Source organism: Pristiophorus japonicus, chromosome 2 (genome assembly GCF_044704955.1).
Source record: "Pristiophorus japonicus isolate sPriJap1 chromosome 2, sPriJap1.hap1, whole genome shotgun sequence".
NCBI lineage: Eukaryota > Metazoa > Chordata > Chondrichthyes > Pristiophoridae > Pristiophorus > Pristiophorus japonicus.
The window spans coordinates 41,105,889-41,127,367 of record NC_091978.1 but is presented as its reverse complement, the minus strand read 5'-3'; positions in this window follow the sequence as shown (position 1 = coordinate 41,127,367).

Genomic DNA, 21,479 nt, shown 5'->3' with positions numbered 1-21,479 from the left:
TTAAATCTACGGCGTGCCCCTCTGCCGCCGTTGATGTTGAGGCTGGCTATGGTTATCTTCATGACAAAAGCATAGTGCAACCTCTACCTAACCTATTGTGGGGGGGGGAGTGGAGTCGTTTGTTGACCTCCACTCCTTCAGCAGCCCAGCGAGGAACTTTTTGAGCCGGCGCAGCTCAAGGCCTTGCGCCCTTGATAAGGGCCCGCCCACGGCCATGGTTTTAGCGGTGGCGCGGACGGACGCGACGAGCAGCCCCGGCTCGGACCATCTTTCCAGGGCCAGACGGGCTTGGTCGCGGCGACCCCGGCACTGGACCAAAAAGTCCCGGAGTTCCTCTACGGGAATGAGGAGGGTCTCAGCGGCGGACGCGAGCAGATCCACCGCCTCACTGGCGATGGACTCGAGATCTTCACCTGCGTCCTCCACCAAGTCCCCGTCCCCCTCCAGAAGGTTGCCGCTAGCAGCCGGCCCGTCGACCGCACGAGGTACGGCAAACGGCCCGGCCGCTCCATCTGGCCCTGGCTCTGCCCTGATCCCACCCCCAGGATCGTCGGAAGAGGAGTTCCCACTGGGCTCTTTTAAAATTGGTGCTGGGTCGGGAAGCGACAGCGGAAGGGGTTCCTCCTCCGCCCCAGGAGCCAGGGAACACGGAGAGACCTGGTTTAGGAAGTTCTCCAGGTCCACCAAGTCCCTCAGCTCCAAAGTAGGGGGCGAGGTTTGTTGTTCTTCCCCCTCCCCGCCGCCAACCCCCCAGCCCAGCGTGTACAGACTCGTTAAAATCATTCATTGCCGTTTCTTCCGGGCCGAGCAAATCCCGGGGGAAGTTGGGTATTGGCTGGGCGGGCTCAGGTTCGGCCTTTTCGGCCCCGCCCGCCTCAGTCCCCGGGACGCTCGACCCGGCGGCTACGCATTCTTCCGCTGGCCCCACGCCCCCCACGACAGGCAGATCTTCCACGCCATCCCCAGGAGGCAGCGGCTGGGCAGTCCCAGAACGCCCTGTGGAACTCCACGGTCAGCCCGTCCAGCCCCGGGGATTTTCCCCTCGAGAGCCGGTCGAGGGCGCCGGTCAGCTCCGCCAGGCTTAGCTGAGCTTCCAGATTTTCGGCGCCCTCCAGGCTGACCTTTGGCAGGTCCTCCCACAAAACTCTACGCGCTTCCTCGCTGGACGGCTCCGGAGAGAACAAAGCCCCGTAATATTCACGGGCCCTATTGCTAACGCCCTCCGGATCCGAGACGAGAGAGCCGTCGTCGGCCAGCAGCGTCAAGAGCTGCTTACGGACACTCTGTCTTTTTTCCAGCGAGTAGAAGAAGGGGGAGCCGCGGTCCAGATCCCGCAGGAACCGGATCCGCGACCTCACGAACGCGCCTCGGGACCCGACGAGCTGCAGGTCCTTCAGCGCGGCCTTCTTCGCTTCATACACCGTCCGCAGGGCCGGGTCCTCGACGACTTGACCGAGACGGGATTCCAGGTCGAGCACCTCTTTTTCTAGGCGCCCGACCCTGGCCGCCCGCCTCTTGGTCGACCCCCTCGCGTACTCTTGACAGAAGACGCGGACGTGAGCATTGCCCACGTCCCACCATAGCCTCAAGGAGGGGAAGCCCCCCTGCTTCCTTCTCCAGTCGGACCAGAATCGACGGAACGAGTCCTGGAACCGCACGTCCTCCAGCAGCCGGATGTTAAAGTGCCAGTACGTGGACCCCGTCCTCGTGCGGAGCGAAGCGAGCTCCGCCCACACCAGGTGGTGGTCCGAACACGGCACCGGCCACATGGAGGCCGCCGGGACGCAGGAAACGTACGCCCGAGACACGTAAAGGCGGTCAACTCTAGACCATCCTACTCCAGGCCTCACCCAAGTAAAGGCGCTGGAGTCGGGGTGGAGATTTCGCCAGACGTCCACCAAGTCGAAGGGCCCGACCAGGTCCCTCAACTTCTCCATCGCCGTCATGCACTGTGGGGCACCGGAGCGGTCCCTCGCCTCGAGGGTGCAGTTAAAATCCCCCCCGAGGACAATGCAGTCGCCGACGTCGACGGAGCCAAGAAGAGCGGACACCTCTTCAAAGAAGCGCGTTTGCTGCGGGCCGGGCTGAGGGGCGTACACGTTCACGAGATGGAGCGGCACGTCCCCCAGGCGAACCGTTACGTGCAGCAAGCGGCCTGGCACGGGTTCCTCGACCCCCAAGATCTCCGGCTGAAAATGCGGGCCCAGCAAGATGGCCACCCCACTAGAAGTGGCGGTGAGGTGGCTCATGCGGACCTCTCCTTGCCATTCCAGGAGCCACGTGGCTTCGTCTCCCGGAACGGTGTGGGTTTCTTGCAGGAAGCACACCGCATATTTCCCCTCCCGCAGGAGCGAAAAATTGTCAAATCTACGGCATGCCCCTCTGCCGCCGTTGATGTTGAGGCTGGCTATGGTTATCTTCATGGCAAAAGCATAGTGCAACCTCTACCTTAACCTATTGTGGGGGAGGGAGCGGAGTCTTTTGTTGAACTCCACTCCCTCCGCAGCCCAGCGAGGAGTCCCTCGAGCTCACGCTGCTCAAGGTGTTGCGCCTTTGTCAAGGGCCTGCCCGCGGCCAAGGTTTTAGCGGCGGCGCGGACGGACCCCTTGATCAGCTCTGGCTCGGACCATTTTTCCAGGGCCAGTCGGGCTTGGTTGCAGCGACCCCGGCTCTGGGCCAAAAAGTCCCGGAGTTCCTTTGCAGGAATGAGGATGGTCTCAGCGGCGGCCGCGAGCAGATCCTCCGCCTCGTTGGCGGTGGTCTCTAGATTTTCTCCCGCGTCCCCCACCGAGTCCCCGTCCTCCTCCGGGAGGTGGCCGCCAGCAGCCGGCCCATCGACCGCACAAAGTACGGCAAATGACCCGGCCGCTCCAACCGACCCTGGCTCTGCCCTGATCCCACCCCCAGGATCGTCGGCAGAGGAGTCCCCACTAGGCTCTTTTAAAAATGGTGCTGGGTCGGGAAACGACAGCGGAAGGGGTTCCCCCTCCGCCCCCGGAACCGGGGAACAAGGAGAGACCCGGCCATAGGAAATCCCCAGGCTCCCCAAGTGCTCCAGCTCCACAGCAAGAGGCGAGGGTGGGTGTTCCTCCCCCTCCCCGCTGCCACCCCCCGGCCCAGCATGTACAGTTTCATTAAAATTCTTAATTTCGGTTTCTGCCGGATCGAGCAAATCCCGGGGGAAGTTGGATATTGGCTGGGCGGGCTCAAGTTCGACCTTTTCGGCCCCGCCTGCCTCAGTCCCCGGGACGCCCGGCCCGGCGGCAAAGCATTCCTCCGCTGGGCCCACGCCCCCCACGACAGGCAGATCTTCCACGCTATCCCCGGGAGGCAGCGGCTGGGCAGCCTCGACTGTCTCACCCTCCCCGGGGACAGACTCCTCCCGCCTACGGCGCAGCTTGGGGGCGCTGGTGGGGGACGCGGGACACGCGGCGGGCACCGCCTCCTCCGCGGAGGGATGTTGTTCCCCCTCCGCCTCATCGGAGCCGTGCCTCCTTTTGTTCCTGGGGATGTGCGGAGGCAGGGAGACCTCCATGTCTGCCGAGGCCTCCCGCTCCACCCCCCACTTTTTCTTCTCTTGCCCGCGCCCGTGCCCCTCTGTGATATTGGTCAAGGGCTCGGGCACGGGCTCAGGGCACCCCGCGCTCGCCGGTGACTGGGTTGGGCCGAGCGTGGTGGTCAAACTTTCTGGCGCACTGAGGGGACCCGCCTCTAGATGTTTCGCCTTGTTCCGCGCCTTCTTTCCGGTCGGACGCTCTCCCTCCCCCCCGCCGGAGGCCATGAAAACAAAGGCCTCCGACGATGCCCGCGCACCTACGGCTCCCGGCACACGGACGCAACTAGGGGGAGGGGTGGCGGCGGCGCCAGCCTTGGCCGCCTTCGGTGGTTTGGCGGCCTTGGAGGCGGGGCAGTTCTTACGAACATGCCCCACCTCCCTACAGGCATGGCACCGCACGCCGTCCGACGTCCAGAAGACGCGGTAGGCAGTCCCCTCGTGCACCACATTAAAATGCCCTTCCGTCGTCTCCTCCCGCGCCAGCCGGACAAAGAGCTGGCGGCGGAAGGAGAAGACGTGGCGCAGGCTGCTCTCCCTGAGGCCGAGCGGTATGGGGTTGATCCCCGACCTTACCTCCCCCAGTTGGTGTAGGTGAGGGAGGAGGAGCTCAGCGGGAACAAAGGGCGAGATGTTCGATATGATGACCCTCTGCGCGGTGGCCTCGAGAGGGTCCACCGGCAGGAATGTCCCGCCCACCGTGAGCCCCCTTTCGAGGGCCAGGGACACTGCCCGCTCCGACCCCAGGAAGAACACAGCCTTCCCAGACATCTTGGAGGCTGCGACAATGGCCGAGGGGCCGACTACCCCAGCCATCGCCCGCACGCACTCCTCGATGCTCATTGTGGGGTGAGTGTAGCTCTTGACCCCGTGTTTCCTGGTTATAAGTCTGAATGGTGGCAGGGCAGCGGGTGGCGCAGGAGGTGCCGTGGAAGCGGTTGCGCATATGTCCTTGCTGGCCCTGCCATCGGCGTGGATGGGGTCGCCATCATGGGGTCCCTTTAAGGGCTACACCCACCCCAAAGTCACAGGCCTTAATGGTCTTGATTGGCCTCGTTTGATAAGACTGAGCAGAGGAGCTCTTAACGAGGCACACCTCTCCCCTAGTTGGCAATTGGGGAGGGGCCTTGCTCCCTCTGCTCAGTTGTTTTATTTTTTTGTTTTTTTTTTAATTTGGAGGAAAGGGCTCTCAGAGAGAGAGGGGAGAGACAGAGAGAGAGAGATAGAGTAAGAGGGTGCGGGAAAGAGGGAGGCTGCGAGGGCAGGTCTCCCCTCACAGCAATGGGTGGGTGCACTCCCCAGATGGCAAAAAAAACAAAACAAAGCACAGTCTTTGGGGTGGTCTTCATGTGGGGGGAGAAGATGTCTTCACCTGGGGCAGCTAGAGCCAACCAGGCACACACTCCCGATGATGTTTAAAGGGTGATTGAAGAATCTTCAGCCAGGTAGCTCCAGCTATCCCAGGCTAGGCAATGGGGGGGGGGTTCAATTGTGTGTGGGGCCTAGTTGTAAGCAAGGCCCCCACACACACTTCCACACACACACACCCCCCGCGATGTTCCGGCCCTCAGTGGTCTTCTTTCCTCCCCCCACCGATACAGCAAAGTCTTTTAGGGAAATGCACCCACACCCACCTGTAGAATGGTAGTCTCCCTCCTTCCACACTGGATGTTGTTGTTGGTCTTTCCCCCTCTCTCCAACTCTTTGTAGAATGGTAAAGTTGTTCAAAGTTTTCTGCTTTCCTCCTCTCCCTCTGGGTGAAAGTTGGTGGTGAAGCCCCTTCCTTCCTTCTCTTCCTGGGCTGATTCACAGGCCCAGCCAGGAGCGGCAACAGGAGCAGCTCTCCTCACTGCTCACTCAGCCAACTGAATAGGACACGCCTCCACTGCTCCACGATTGGGTCGTTGTGCATGAAACTCTTTTGAGTTTACCTGAAAAAAAACATAAACATTAAACCGTGCCACCCGCCCTGGATGACACAGCAGACATTTTCAAGGCCCCTTTTTTTTTCCTTTTTTGTGGTTTTTTTTTTCTTTTTTTTTTTGGTTTTTTTTTGGGCGCTAAAATCACATTTTTCCAAGTGCCCCCTATAAAAGGGGAGGGGGATACTAAAAGCACCGGCAATTAAAACAAATTAAACTTTAAAACGTAAAACCAAATTAAAATTTGGTTGCCGGGCGTGATGATGCACTCCAGTCCCTCCGGTGCCCACCTCTCGCGGAAGGCCGCGTGCTCCATCTCCAAGGACACCCTGGACCGGATGTAAGAGCGGAAAAGAGGCAGGCAGTCAGGTTGAACGACCCCCTCGACCGCCCGCTGCCTGGACCGGCTGATGGCACCCTTGGCCGTGCCCAGGAGCAGTCCTACGAGGAGCCCTTCGGACCTACCCGCTCCCCTCCGCACAGGGTGCCCAAAGATCAGGAGAGTGGGACTGAAGTGCAGCCAGAATTTCAGGAGCAGCCCCTTCAAATAATAAAACAGGGGCTGCAACCTTGTGCATTCCATAAAAACATGGAACACAGGCTCTTCCAGACCGCAGAAATTGCAGGCGGCCTGGGAGTCCGTGAACCGGCTTAAAAATTTGTTGCACGGCACTGCTCCGTGCACCACCCTCCAGGCCAAGTCCCCGATGAATAGTGGGAGGACCCCTGCGTAGAGTGCCCTCCATCGGGGCCCCCCGCCTCCTCCGGACGGCAAGATGGTACGCTATGGCGTGTCCGGACGGCCGGCGAGGATGGCAAAGTTGAGAGTGTGCAGGAGCAGCCCGTACAGGAAACCCCTCCGCGCGGAACTGAAAGGCACGGAGGGGATTTCCCCGAGGCGGCTCAAGTTGTGAGGCGCCGGCCCCCGAGGGAGGTTCCGGGGTTTGGCGCCGATGAGGAATTCCGTCCGGATGGGATCTCCCCACGTGCTTGAATCTCCTCGATGCACCTAACGGAGTCAGGGCCCAAAGCTGTTTTTAGCGACTCGATGGCTTCGGCCGCGCGGCGGACGTCGGCTGAATTTAGGCGCCGCGCCAGCATGCCTGGCGCCATCCAGCCCGCTCCTCCGCCATCGAGCAGGTCCCTGACCCTGGTCACCTCACCAGCCACAGCCCTCTCTTCCGACCGCCACATAAAACCTCGGTCGTGGAAGTACGGATTCCCGAGCAGCGGCTCCTGCAGGACAGCCGCCACTCCAGCCGGCGGAGAGCTGCGCTTGGTGGAGACTTTGTTCCAGACCCCGATGAGGTCCTTGTAAAAGACAGGCAGCTCCCGGAGGGCGGTCCTGGCACCCCCCAAGTTCACAAACAGGAGCTGCGTGTCGTAGTTGAGGTCGCGCTGCTGGCGGAAGAAATACGTCGCCAGAGCGCACCACCTAGGAGGGGGCTCGACGTAAAGGTATCTCTGCAGGGTCTGAAGACGGAAAGTCGCGAGCTGGGCGCTGACGCACACCAACGACTGACCGCCCTCCTCAAGCGGGAGACTCAGGACCGCGGCAGAGACCCAGTGCTTCCTGTTGTTCCAGAAGAAGTCCACCAGCTTCTTCTGTATCTTGGCGACAAACGCAGGGGGAGGGGTCAAAGTGACCAGCTGGTACCACAACATTGCGGCCACCAGCTGGTTTATGACTAGCGCTCGACCCCTGTAGGACAGCACTCGGAGCAGTCCTGTCCAGCGCCCTAGACGAGCGGCGACCTTGGCCTCCAGCTCCTGCCAGTTCGCCGGCCAGGCTCCCTCGTCGGGGCTAAGGTAGACTCCCAGATAGAGGAGATGGGTCGTGCTCCAGGCAAAAGGCCTGAGCTCCTCCGGCAGGGAGTCCACCCGCCACTGACCCACCAGGAGTCCGGAACATTTCTCCCAGTTGATTCCGGCGGAGGATGCGGCCGAGTAAATCTCTTGGCACACACGCATCCTCCGCAGGTCAGCGGGATCCTCTACCGCGAGGAGCACGTCATCGGCGTAAGCCGAGAGGACGACCTCCACGCCCGGCCCTTGCAGAGCCAGTCCCGTCAACCTCGTCCGCAAGAGGCGCAGGAAAAGCTCCACGCAGATGGCATATAACTGGCCGGACATGGGGCATCCCTGGCGCACCCCTCTCCTAAAGCGAAGGGGCGCCGTCAAGGACCCGTTAACCTTAATCAGACACTCCGCGGCGGCGTACAAAAGTCAGATCCGGGCGACGAAATGCGTCCCGAACCCGAAAGCCGCAAAGTTCCGAGCAGATAGTCGTGATCCACCCTGTCGAACGCCTTCTCTTGGTCGAGAGATAAGAAGGCGACCGACAGACCAGCCTCCTGGGAATGATGGATGAGGTCCCGGATCAGATGGATGTTGTCGTGGATTGTCCGGCCCAGGACCGTGTAGGACTGGTCGGGGTGGATCATATGGTCCAGCACGGCACCAAGGCGAGCAGACATCGCCCTGGCGAAGATTTTGTAGTCCGTGCTGAGGAGGGAGACCGGGCGCCAGTTCTTAAGGAGGCGGAGATCGCCCTTCTTAGGCAGCAGGACGATGACTGCCCTGCGCCAAGAGAGGGGCATCTCCCCGGTCGCCAGACTTTCCCCCAGGACCCGCGCGTAGTCGCTCCCCAGGACGTCCCAGAACGCCCTGTGGAACTCCACGGTCAGCCCGTCCAGCCCCGGGGATTTTCCCCTCGAGAGCCGGTCGAGGGCACTGGTCAGCTCCGCCAGGCTTAGCGGAGCTTCCAGATTTTCGGCGGCCTCCGGGCTGACCTTCGGCAGATCCTCCCACAAAACTCTACGCGCTTCCTCGCTGGACGGATCCGGAGAGAACAGAGCCCCGTAATATTCATGGGCCCAGTTGTTGACGCCCTCCGGATCCGAGACGAGAGAGCCGTCGTCGGCCAGCAGCGTCAAGAGCTGCTTACGGACATTCTGCCTTTTTTCCAGCGAGTAGAAGAAGGGGGAGCCGCGGTCCAGATCCCGCAGGAAACGGATCCGCGACCTCACGAACGCGCCTCGGGACCCGACGAGCTGCAGGTCCTTCAGCGCGGCCTTCTTCGCTTCGTACACCGTCCGCAGGGCCGGGTCCTCGACGACTTGACCGAGACGGGCTTACAGGTCAAGCACCTCTTTTTCTAGGTGCCCGACTCTGGCCGCCCGCCTCTTGGTCGACCCCCTCGCGTACTCTTGACAGAAGACGCGGACGTGAGCCTTGCCCACGTTCCACCATAGCCTCAAGGAGGGGAAGCCCCCCTGCTTCCTTCTCCAGTCGGACCAGAATCGACGGAACGAGTCCTGGAACCGCACGTCCTCCAGCAGCCGGTTGTTAAAGTGCCAGTACGCGGACCCCGTCCTCGCGCGGAGCGAAGCGAGCTCCGCCCACACCAGGTGGTGGTCCGAACATGGCACCGGCTGCATGGAGGCCGCCGGGACGCAGGAAACGTACGCCCGAGACACGTAAAGGCGGTCGACTCTAGACCATCCTACTCCAGGCCTCACCCAAGTAAAGGCGCTGGAGTCGGGGTGGAGATTTCGCCAGATGTCCACCAAGTCGAAGGACCCGACCAGGTCCCTCAACTTCTCCATTGCCGTCATGCACTGCGGGGCACCGGAGCGGTCCCTCGCCTCGAGGGTGCAGTTAAAATCCCCCCCGAGGACAATGCAGTCGCCGACGTCGACGGAGCCCAGAAGAGCGGACACCTCTTCAAAGAAGCGCGTTTGCTGCGGGCCGGGCTGAGGGGCGTACACGTTCACGAGATGGAGCGGCACGTCCCCCAGGCGAACCGTTACGTGCAGCAAGCGGCCTGGCACGGGCTCCTCGACCCCCAAGATCTCCGGCTGAAAATGCGGGCCCAGCAAGATGGCCACCCCACTAGAAATGGCGGTGAGGTGGCTCATGCGGACCTCTCCTTGCCATTCCAGGAGCCACGTGGCTTCGTCTCCCGGAACGGTGTGGGTTTCTTGCAGGAAGCACACCGCATATTTCCCCTCCCGCAGGAGCGAAAAATTGTCAAATCTACGGCGTGCCCCTCTGCCGCCGTTGATGTTGAGGCTGGCTATGGTTATCTTCATGGCAAAAGCATAGTGCAACCTCTACCTTAACCTATTGTGGGGGGGGGAGCGGAGTCTTTTGTTGAACTCCACTCCCTCCGCAGCCCAGCGAGGAGTCCCTCGAGCTCGCGCAGCTCAAGGTGTTGCGCCTTTGTCAAGGGCCCGCCCGCGGCCAAGGTTTTGACGGCGGCGCGGACGGACCCCTTGATCAGCTCTGGCTCGGACCATTTTTCCAGGGCCAGTCGGGCTTGGTTGCAGCGACCCCGGCTCTGGGCCAAAAAGTCCCGGAGTTCCTTTGCAGGAATGAGGATGGTCTCGGCGGCGGCCGCGAGCAGATCCACCGCCTCGCTGGCGGTGGTCTCTAGATTTTCACCCGCGTCCCCCACCGAGTCCCCGTCCTCCTCCGGGAGGTGGCCGCCAGCAGCCGGCCCATCGACCGCACAAGGTACGGCAAATGACCCGGCCGCTCCAACCGACCCTGGCTCTGCCCCGATCCCACCCCCAGGATCGTCGGCAGAGGAGTCCCCACTGGGCTCTTTTAAAAATGGTGCTGGGTCGGGAAATGACAGCAGAAGGGGTTCCCCCTCCGCCCCAGGAACCGGAGAACAAGGAGAGACCCGGCCATAGGAAATCCCCAGGCTCCCCAAGTGCTCCAGCTCCAAAGTAAGGGGCGAGGGTGGGTGTTCCTCCCCCTCCCCGCTGCCACCCCCCGGCCCAGCATTTACAGTGTCATTAAAATCCTGAATTTCATTTTCTGCCGGGTCGAGCGACTCCCGGGGGAAGTTGATTAATAGCTGGGCGGGCTCAGGTTCGGCCTTTTCGGCCCCGCCCGCCTCAGTCCCCGGGACGCCCGGCCCGGCGGCAATGCATTCCTCCGCTGGCCCCACGCCCCCCACGACAGGCAGATCTTCCACGCCATCCCCGGGAGGCAGAGGCTGGGCAGCCTCGACTGTCTCACCCTCCCCGGGGACAGACTCCTCTCGCCTACAGTGCAGCTTGGGGGCGCTGGTTGGGGACGCGGGACACGCGGCGGGCACCGACTCCTCCGCGGAGGGATGTTGTTCCCCCTCCGCCTCATCGGAGCCGCGCCTCCTTTTGTTCCTGGGGGCACGCGGAGGCAGGGAGACCTCCATGTCTGCCGAGGCCTCCCGCTCCACCCCCCCCTTTTCCTTTTCTTGCCCGCGCCCGAGCCCCTCTGTGGTATTGGTCAAGGGCTCAGGCACGGGCTCAGGGCACCCCGCGCTCGCCGGTGACTGGGTTGGGCTGAGCGCGGTGTTCAAGCTGTCTGGCGCACCGAGGGGACCCGCCTCGGGATGTTTCGCCTTCCCCCGCGCCTTCTTTCCGATCGGACTCTCTCCCTCCCCCCCGCCAGAGGCCGTGAAAGCAAAGGCCCCCGGCGATGCCCGCGCACCCACAGCTCCCGGCACGCGGACGCTACTAAGGGGAGGGGTGGCGGCGGCGCCAGTCTTGGCCGCCCTCGGTGGTTTGGCGGCCTTGGAGGCGGGGCAGTTCTTGCGAACGTGCCCCACCTCCCTGCAGGCATGGCACCGCACGCCGTCCGACGTCCAGAAGACGCGGTAGGCAGTCCCCTCGTGCACCACATTGAAGTGCCCTTCCGTCGTGTCCTCCCGCGCCAGCCGGACAAAGAGCTGGCGGCGGAAGGAGAACACGTGGCGCAGGCTGTTCTCCCTGAGGCCAAGCGGTATGGGGTTGATCCCTGACCTTACCTCCCCCAGTTGGTGTAGGTGAGGGAGGAGGAGCTCAGCGGGAACAAAGGGCGGGACGTTTGACACGATGACCCTCTGCGCGGTGGCCTCGAGAGGGTCCACCGGCAGGAACGTCCCGCCCACCGTGAGCCCCTTTTCGAGGGCCAGGGACACCGCCCACTCCGACCTCAGGAAGAACACAGCCTTCCCAGACATCTTGGAGGCTGCGACAATGGCCGAGGGGCCGACTACCCCAGCCATCGCCCGCACGCACTCCTCGATGGTCATTGTGGGGTGAGTGTAGCTCTTGACCCCGTGTTTTTTCGTGATTAGTTGAAAAGGTGGCAGGGCAGCGGGTGGCGCAGGAGGTGCCGTGGATGTGGACACCGCCTGCGCATATGTCCTTGCTGGCCCCGCCACCGGCGTGGAAGGGGTCGCCATCACGGGGTCCCTTTAAGGGCTACACCCACCCCAAAGTCACAGGCCTTAATGGTCTTAATTGGCCTCGTATATAGACTGAGCAGAGGAGCTCTTAACGAGGCACACCTCTCCCCTAGTTGGCAATTGGGGAGGGGCCTTGCTCCCTCTGCTCAGTTGTCTCAATTGTTTTTTTTTTGTAATTTGGAAGGAAGGGCTCTCAGAGAGAGAGGGGAGAAACAGAGAGTAACAGAGAAAGAGAGAGGGGGGTGGGAAGGGTGGAGAACTGCGAGGGCAGGTCTCCCCTCGCAGCTGTGGGTGGGTGCAATCCCCAGATGGCAAAACACAAATAGTCTTTGGGGTGGTCTTCAGGTGAGGGGAGAAGATGTCTTCACCTGGGGCAGCTAGAGCCAACCAGGCACACACTCCCAACGATGTTTAATTAGGTGTTTAAAGAATCTTCAGCCTGGTAGCTCCAGCTATCCCAGGCTCGGCAATTGGGGGGGGGGGGGTTCAATTGTGGGGGGTGCCTAGTTGTAAGCAAGGCCCCCACACACACTTCCACACACACACACCCCCCGCGATGTTCCGGCCCTCAGTGGTCTTCTTTCCTCCCCCCACCGATACAACAAAGTCTTTTTGGGAAATGCACCCACACCCACCTGTCGAAATGGTAGAGTCTCCCTCCTTCCACACTGGATGTTGTTTTGGTCTTTCCCCCTCTCTCCAACTCTTTGCAGAAATGATAAAAGTTGTTGAAAGTTTTCTGCTTTTTCCTCCTCTCCCTCTGGTGAAAGTTGGTGGTGAAGCCCCTTCCTTCCTTCTCTTCCTGGGCTAATTCACAGGCCCAGCCAGGAGCTGCAACAGGAGCAGCCCTCCTCACTGCTCACTCAGCCAACTGAATAGGACACGCCTCCACTGCTCCACGATTCGGTCCTTGTGCATGAAACTCCAAAAAGTTAGTTTGCAGGTGCAGCAGGTAATCAGGAAGGCGAATGGAATGTTGGCCTTCATTGCGAGAGGGATGGAATACAAAAGCAGGGAGGTCCTGCTGCAACTGTACAGGGTATTGGTGAGGCCGCACTGGAGTACTGCGTGCAGTTTTGGTCACCTTACTTAAGGAAGGATATACAAGCTTTGGAGGGGGTACGGAGACGATTTACGAGGCTGATTCCAGAGATGAGGGGTTTACCTTATGATGATAGATTGAGTAGACTGGGTCTTTACTCGTTGGAGTTCAGAAGGATGAGGGGTGATCTTATAGAAACATTTAAAATAATGAAAGGGATAGACAAGATAGAGACAGAGAGGTTGTTTCCACTGGTCGGGGAGACTAGAACTAGGGGGCACAGCCTGAAAATACGGGGGAGCCAATTTAAAACCGAGTTGAGAAGGAATTTCTTCTCCCAGAGGGTTGTGAATCTATGGAATTCTCTGCCCAAGGAAGCAGTTGAGGCTAGCTCATTGAATGTATTCAAATCACAGATAGATAGATTTTTAACCAATAAGGGAATTAAGGGTTACGGGGAGCGGGCGGGTAAGTGGAACTGAGTCCACGGCCAGATCAGCCATGATCTTGTTGAATGGTGGAGCAGGCCCGAGAGGCTAGATGGCCTACTCCTGTTCCTATTTCTTATGTTCTTATGTTCTATGTCCTGTGAATAAAGGTTCAGGTCATGGAGTGACCTTGTCCATAGAATGTGCCTCGTGTGGATATGTGGTATTGTGTAAGGACTTTACAGGACCTGTATGCCCACTTTCAGTGACTGATGAACCATGACACCCAGGTCTCGTTTCACTTCCCCTTTTCCTAATCTGCCGCCATCGAGATAATATTCTGCCTTTGTGTTTTTGCCCCCAAAATGGATAATCTTACATTTATCCACATTATACTGCATCTGCCATGCATTTGCCCACTCAGCTAACCTGTCCAAGTCACCCTGCAGCCTCTTAGCATCCTCCTCACAGCTCACATCGCCACCCAGTTTAGTGTCATCCACAAACTTGGAGATATTACACTCAATTCCTTCATCTAAATCGTTAATGTATATTGTAAAGAACTGGGGTCCCAGCACTGAGCCCTGCTACACTCCACAAGTCACTGCCTGCCATTCTGAAAAGGACCCATTTATCCCTACTCTCTGCTTCCTGTCTGTCAACCAGTTCTCATCCATGTCAGTACATTACCCCCAATATCATGCGCTTTGATTTTGCACACCAATCTCTTGTTTGGGACCTTGTCAAAAGTCTTTTGAAAGTCCAAATACACCACATCCATCCCAGAAGATTCGTCAAGCATGATTTCCCTTTCATAAATCCATGCTGACTTGGTCCGATCCTGTCACTGCTTTCCAAATGCGCTGCTATTTCATCCTTAATGATTGATTCCAACATTTTCCCCACTACTGATGTCAGGCTAACCGGTCTATTATTATCCGTTTTCTCTCTCCCTCCTTTTTTAAAAACTGATGTTACATTAGCTACCCTCCAGTCCATCGGAACTGATCCAGAGTCGATAGACTGTTGAAAAACGATCACCAATACATCCACTATTTCTATGGCCACTTCCTTAAGTACTCTGGGATGCAGACTATCAGGCCCCGGGGATTTATCAGCCTTCAATCCCATCAATTTCCCTAACACAATTTCCCGTCTAATAAAGATATCCTTCAGTTCCTCCTTCTCACTGGACCCACTGTCCCCTAGTACATTCGGAAGGTTATTTGTGTCTTCCTTCGTGAAAACCGAACCGATGTATTTGTTCAATTGGTCTGCCATTTCTTTATTCCCTATTATAAATTCACCTGAAACTGACTGCAAGGGGCCTATGTTTGTCTCCACTAATCTTTTTCTGTTCACATATTTATAGAAGCTTTTGCAGTCAGTTTTTATGTTCCCTGCAAGCTTCCTCTTGTACTCTATTTTCCCCCTCTTAATTAAACCCTTACTCTTCCTCTGTTGAATTCTAAATTTCTCCCAGTCCTCAGGTTTGTTGTTTTTTCTAGCCAAATTATATGCCTCTACCTTGGCTTAACACTATCCTTAATTTTCCTTGTTAGCCATGGTTGAGCCACCTTCCCCGTTTTATTTTTACTCCAGACAGGGATGTACAATTGCTGAAGTTCATCCATGTGATCTTTAAATGTTTGCCATTGCTTATCCACCGTCAATGCTTTAAGTATCCTTTGCAAGTCTATTCTAGCCAATTCACACCTCATATCGTCGAAATTGCCTTTCCTTAAGTTCAGGACCCTAGTTTCCAAATTATCTGTGTCACTCTCCACCTTAATAAAGAATATTACCATATTATGGTCACTCTTCCCCAAGTGGCCTCGCACAACAAGATTGCTAATTAGTCCCTTCTCATTACACATCACCCAGTCTAGGATGGCCAGCTCTCTGGTTGTTTCCTTGACATATTGATCTAGAAAACCATCCCCAAATACACTCCAGGAAATCCTCCTCCACCGCATTGCTACCAGTTTGGTTAGCCCAATCAATATGTAGATTAAAGTCGCCCATGATAACTGCTGTACCTTTATTGCACACATCCCTTATTTCTTGTTTGATGCTGTCCCCAACCTCACTGTTTGGTGGTCTGTACACAACTCCCACTAGCGTTTTCTGCCCTTTGGAATTCCGCAGCTCCATCCATACCGATTCCACATCATCCAGGTTAATGTCCCTCCTTACTATTGCATTAGTTTCCTCTTTAACCAGCAACGCCACCCCGCCTCCTTTTCCTCTTTGTCTATCCTTCCTAAATGTTGAATACCCCTGGATGTTGAGTTCCCAGCCTTGGTCAACCTGAAGCCATGTCTCCATGATGCCAATTACATCATATCCGTTAACTGCTATGTGCACAGTTAATTCGTCCACCTTATTCCGAATACTCCTCGCATTGAGGCACTGAGCCTGCAGGCTTGTCTTTTTAACATACTTTGCTCCTTTAGAATTTTTCCGTAATGTGGCCCTTTTTGTTTTTTGCCTTGGGTTTCTCTGCCCTCCACTTTTACTATTCTCCTTTCTATCTTTTGCTTCTGCCTCCATTTTATTTCCCTCTGTCTCCCTGCATAGGTTCCCATCCCCCTGCCATGTTAGTTTAACTCCTCCCCAACAGCACTAGCAAACACTCCCCCTAGGACATTGGTTCCGGTCCTGCCCAGGTGCAGACCGTCCGGTTTGTACTGGTCCCACCTCCCCCAGAACCGGTTCCAATGTCCCAGAAATTTAAATCCCTCCCTTTTGCACCACTGCTCAAGCCACGTATTCATCTGAGCTATCTTGCGATTCCTACTCTGACTAGCACGTGGCACTGGTAGCAACCCTGAGATTACTACTTTTGAGGTCTTACTTTTTAATTTAGCTCCGAACTCGCTAAATTCGTCTTTTAGCACCTCATCCCGTTTTTTACCGATATCATTGGTACCTATATGCAGCACAACAACTGGCTGTTCACCCTCCCTTTTCAGAATGTCCTGCAGCCACTCCGAGACATCCTTGACCCTTGTACCAGGGAGGCAACATACCATCCTGGAGTCTCGGTTCCAGCTGCAGAAACGCCTATCTATTCCCCTTACAATCGAATCCCCTTTAGCTCGCCCACTCTTTTTCCTGCCCTTCTGTGCAGCAGAGCCACCCATGGTGCCATGAACTTGGCTGCTGCTGCTCCCCCCTGATGAGTCATTCCCCCCCCCCCCCCAACAATACCCAAAGTGGTGTATCTGTTTTGCAGGGGGATGACCGCAGGGGATCCCTGCACTACTTTCCTTGCACTGCTCTTCCTGTTGGTCACCCATTTACTATCTGGCTGTGTACCCTTTACCTGCGGTAAGACCAACTCGCTAAACGTGCTATTCACGTCATTCTCAGCATCAAGGATGCTCCAGAGTTCATCCACCCGCCGCTCCAGTGCCGCAATGCGGTCTGTCAGGAGCTGGAGGCGGATACACTTCCCATACACGTAGTCGTCAGGGACACCGGAAGCGTCCCTGACTTCCCACATAGTACAGGAGGAGCATAACACGTGTCCGAGCTGTCCTACCATGACTTAACCCTTAGATAAACTTAATTTGGCAACAATAATGCTAAAATGTTACTTACTGATAAAGAAAAGAAAAAAGAAAACCTATTCATCATTTACCCCCTTGGCTGTGACGTCACCTTTCGATTTCTTTCTACTTCTTTTTTGCCTTCTCACCCCGCTGCAGCTGCACAAGCCACGCCTCACCTACGTCCCGAACTCCTCCTCGACTGCCGCCGCCTCCAACACACCTGCTGGGCCTTTTGCTTGAGGATCCTGATGCAGTGCTTAATTATGCACCTGGTGGTGGAATGAGCGTTGTTGTAAGCATGTCCTCTTTGTTTACTCAAAAAGAGCTGTAAGCATGTCCTCACAAAAAAACAAAAAAAGAAACAAAAAACTTTTTTTTAAAAAGGGGCAGTTAAGTGTCTGGAGTGTCCCCCAGATCGGGGGGCACTTGATCTAACGTGTATTTTGTTCCCCCCTCAAAAGAGTTGTAAGCATGTCCTATATCCGGGCCAGGGTGTCCCTGGAGATGGAGCACGCGGTGTCCACCGGTACGCTCGCGGCCTTCCGCGAGAGGTGGGCGCCGGAGGGACTGGAGTGCATTGTCACCCCCGGCAACCAAATTTTAATTTGATTTTATATGTTTTAAAGTTTAATTTGTTTTAATTGCCGGGCTTTTAGTGTCCCCCTCCCCTTTTATAGGGCTCACTTGTAAATTATGGTTTTAGAGCCCAAAAAAAAACACAAAAAAAACCTACAAAAATACAAAAAAAAAGGGCCTTGGGAAATGTTTGGAGATCGGGGGGCACGATTTAATGTTTAATATTGTTTACTCCAAAAGAGTTGTAAGCATGTCCACCAACAGTCCTGGGGTTGTGAAGGGCAGTCAGCAGCCAAGTGGACAGGGGATATCCCTTGTCCCCAAGCAACAATCCACAATCCTGGTTTGGGCCCGAGAAGGCGGCGGGCACTCTGTTCTGGCGCGGGATGAAGGCATTGTGGCTGCTGCCTGGATACCGGGCATCAACTGCCACAGTCCTGCGCTGGTGGTCGCACACCATCTGGACGTTTAGGGAGTGGAATCCCTTTCTGTTCATAATCATCTCTGCATGGGTTTGTGGCTCCTTGCCCATTATCTGATGCGGGGGGCAGCGTACCTGACCCTCTCCTGATGCCAGCTCCTTCCTGGACAACCTCTCAGCCTTGAGGTCTGTGCCCATCTCCAGACCCTACTCCATGTTGGGCAGCCATGGGTGCTGCCCCCCTTGCCCGCTGCCTCTAGACCCGTTGGTGACGGTGTCTCCTTCTCCTGCGGGCCTCCCTGCCTCTCACAATGTGGACAAGCCGTTCCCCTGCTAACATTGAGCCCATTGCGTCGACATGCTCAACTTTTACTAGGAGGCCTTGTGGAGTACAGAGTGAGGCCCCCAGGCCCCTCGTAATCACGGCGATTAATTAACTTTTCACAAATCGCCAAAAGTTCTCAAGTCCGCAACAGGTTTTGGAACTCAAGACGTTTAGGGAGTGGAATCCCTTTCTGTTCATAATCATCTCTGCATGGGTTTGTGGCGCCCTCATTCCGACATGTGTGCAGTCGGTGGCTCCCTGCACCCTGGGGAACCCTGCAATCCAGACAAATCCGGCCTGCCGCTCCACCTGCTTCTCCCTGCTCATTGGGAACGATATGTATTGCACTCTTCTCCTGTAGTGAGCATCGGTCGCTTGACGGGTGGAGCGATGGGCGGAGAACTGAGAGATATTAGAAATATCTGCAGTTGCAGACTGGAAAGAGGCAGTTACGTAGAAGTTCGGCATTATGGTGACTTTTGTTTCAACTGCAGATCTGGCCACAGGAGATTGCACAGCTCCTTCAGGATGTCCTTCCTAAATTGGAGCCTTCTCAGGCATTGGTAATCGCTTAGCTCCAGGAAGGAAAACTGATGTCGGTACACCCTTGCACAGTAGGGCCCCCTTCTGATGGCAGCTGGCTGATTGCCTTCACCCTCATCCTGTTGATGGTCCTCAGCCTCTGCAGGCTGAAGCTGGCAAGCATCTGGCTCCTTGCCCATTATCTGATGCGGTGGGCAGCGTACCTGACCCTCTCCTGATGCCAGCTCCTTCCTGGACAACCTCTCGGCCTTGAGGTCTGTGCCCATCTCCAGACCCTACTCCATGTTGGGCAGCCATGGGTGCTGCCCCCCTTGCCCGCTGCCTCTAGACCCGTTGGTGACGGCGTCTCCTTCTCCTGCGGGCCTCCCTGCCTCTCACAATGTGGACAAGCCGTTCCCCTGCTAACATTGAGCCCATTGCGTCGACATGCTCAACTTTTACTAGGAGGCCTTGTGGAGTACAGAGTGAGGCCCCCAGGCCCCTCGTAATCACGGCGATTAATTAACTTTTCACAAATCGCCAAAAGTTCTCAAGTCCGCAACAGGTTTTGGAACTCAAGAAGGGTTGCCAGGCTGCCTGTTGGCAGCCCAGCTGAACCCGGGGGCATATTTTTCGGGTCAGCATGGCAGTCGGCCGACAAAAAAAAAACATGGCGGCAGTGGCAGTGCGTCCTCCCCTTTAAGGGAAGCCGCACCACCGCTGCAGAAGGCCACAGCCTCACTGGACCACCGGGAAAAAGCTTGTTTTGGCACCACCTGGTGGGCCGAAGATTAATTGGCACACCAACGTCAGCATTTTCTCTCAGGCCAACATCCCCAGCATCGAGGCATTGACCACGCTCGATCAGCTCCGATGGGCGGGCCACGTTGTCCATATGTCCGATACTAGACACCCGAAACAAGCACTCTACTCTGAGCTACGACACGGCAAGCGAGCCCCAGGTGGGCAGAGGAAACGCTTCAAGGACACCTTCAAAGCCACCTTGAAAAAGTGCAACATCCCCATCGACACCTGGGAATCTCTGGCCAAAGACTGCTCAAAGTGGAGGAAAAGCATCCAGGAAGGCGTTGGACACCTGGAGTCACTTCACCGAGAGCAAGCTGAAGCCAAGCGCAACAGCGGAAAGAGCGTGCATCAAGCCATGTACCCCACCCACCCGTCCATTCAACCACCGTCTGCCCCACCTGTGACGGAGGTTGTAGGTCCCACATAGGACTCTTCAGTCACCTAAGAACTCTATTTTAGTGTAGAAGCAAGTCATCCTCGACTCCGAGGGACTGCCTAAGAAGTGGAGAAGAGATCTGTTCATTTCATAGAAGATTGAGCCCATCCTATGTTCGTGGGATCATCTGATCAGAATCTAATCAGGTCAAGTTTGGCTCGTATTTCAGATCTTTATTTGTAGATCCCAATCAGACAGCAGAATAAATGCAATTGCTGCAAGTTGTCAAAGATTGCAAGCTAGATCCATTGGATGAAATTTTCCGAAGCAGCCTAAAGGGGGTGCAATGTCCCAAAGATTGGAGAGATAGTTTACTATTAGGCCACAGAGTAAGATGAGGCCTAACAAAGCTAAGGGTAAGTAGGTTAATGGGAGGCAGGATTAAGGGTTATGGGGAGCGGGCGGGTAAGTGGAGCTGAGTCCACGGCCAGATCAGCCATGATCTTGTTGAATGGCGGAGCAGGCTCGAGGGGCTAGATGGCCTACCCCTGTTCCTAATTCTTATGTTCTTATGTAGAAATGCCCACTGCAGGTCTTCTCGCTCACAAAAAGGTGTCAGGTAGCCCTCCGCTATTGTCCCAAGGATGGGCACCAACCTCCTCTTGGTGGTCCTTGAAAGATAAGGGAGTCAAGGGTCATGGGGAGCGGGCAGGGAAATGGAGTTGAGGCCAAGATCAGATCAGCCATGATCTTATTGAATGGAGGAGCAGGCTCAGGGGGACAAATGGCCGACTCCTGCTCCTATTTCTTATGTTCTTATGTTCTTAACAGTCACTTGGACAAGTGTGGATTAATTAAGGAAAGCCATCACGGATTTGTCAATGGCAAATTGTGTTTAACTAACTTGATTGAGTTTTTTGATGTGGTAACAGAGGGTTGATGAGGACAATAGAAACATAGAAACATAGAAAATAGGTGCAGGAGTAGGCCATTCGGCCCTTCTAGCCTGCACCGCCATTCAATGAGTTCATGGCTGAACATGCAACTTCAGTACCGCATTTCTGCTTTCTCGCCATACCCCTTGATCCCCCGAGTAGTAAGGAATTCATCTAACTCCTTTTTGAATACATTTAGTGAATTGGCCTCAACAACTTTCTGTGGTAGAGAATTCCACAGGTTCACCACTCTCTGGGTGAAGAAATTCCTCCTCATCTCGGTCCTAAATGGCTTACCCCTTATCCTTAGACTGTGTCCCCTGGTTCTGGACTTCCCCAACATTGGGAATATTCTTCCTGCATCTAACCTGTCTAATCCCGTCAGAATGTTAAACGTTTCTATGAGGTCCCCTCTCATTCTTCTGAACTCCAATGAATACAAGCCAAGTTGATCCAGTCTTTCTTGAGAGGTCAGTCCCGCGATCCCAGGAATCAGTCTGGTGAACCTTCGCTGCACTCCCTCAATAGCAAGAATGTCCTTCCTCAGGTTAGGAGACCAAAACTGTACACAATACTCCAGGTGTGGCCTCACCAAGGCCCTGTACAACTGTAGCAACACCTCCCTGCCCCTGTACTCAAATCCCCTCGCTATGAAGGCCAACATGCCATTTGCTTTCTTAACTGCCTACTGTACCTGCATGCCAACCTTCAATGACTGATGTACCATGACACCCAGGTCTCGCTGCACCTCCACTTTTCCTAATCTGTCACCATTCAGATAATAGTCTGTCT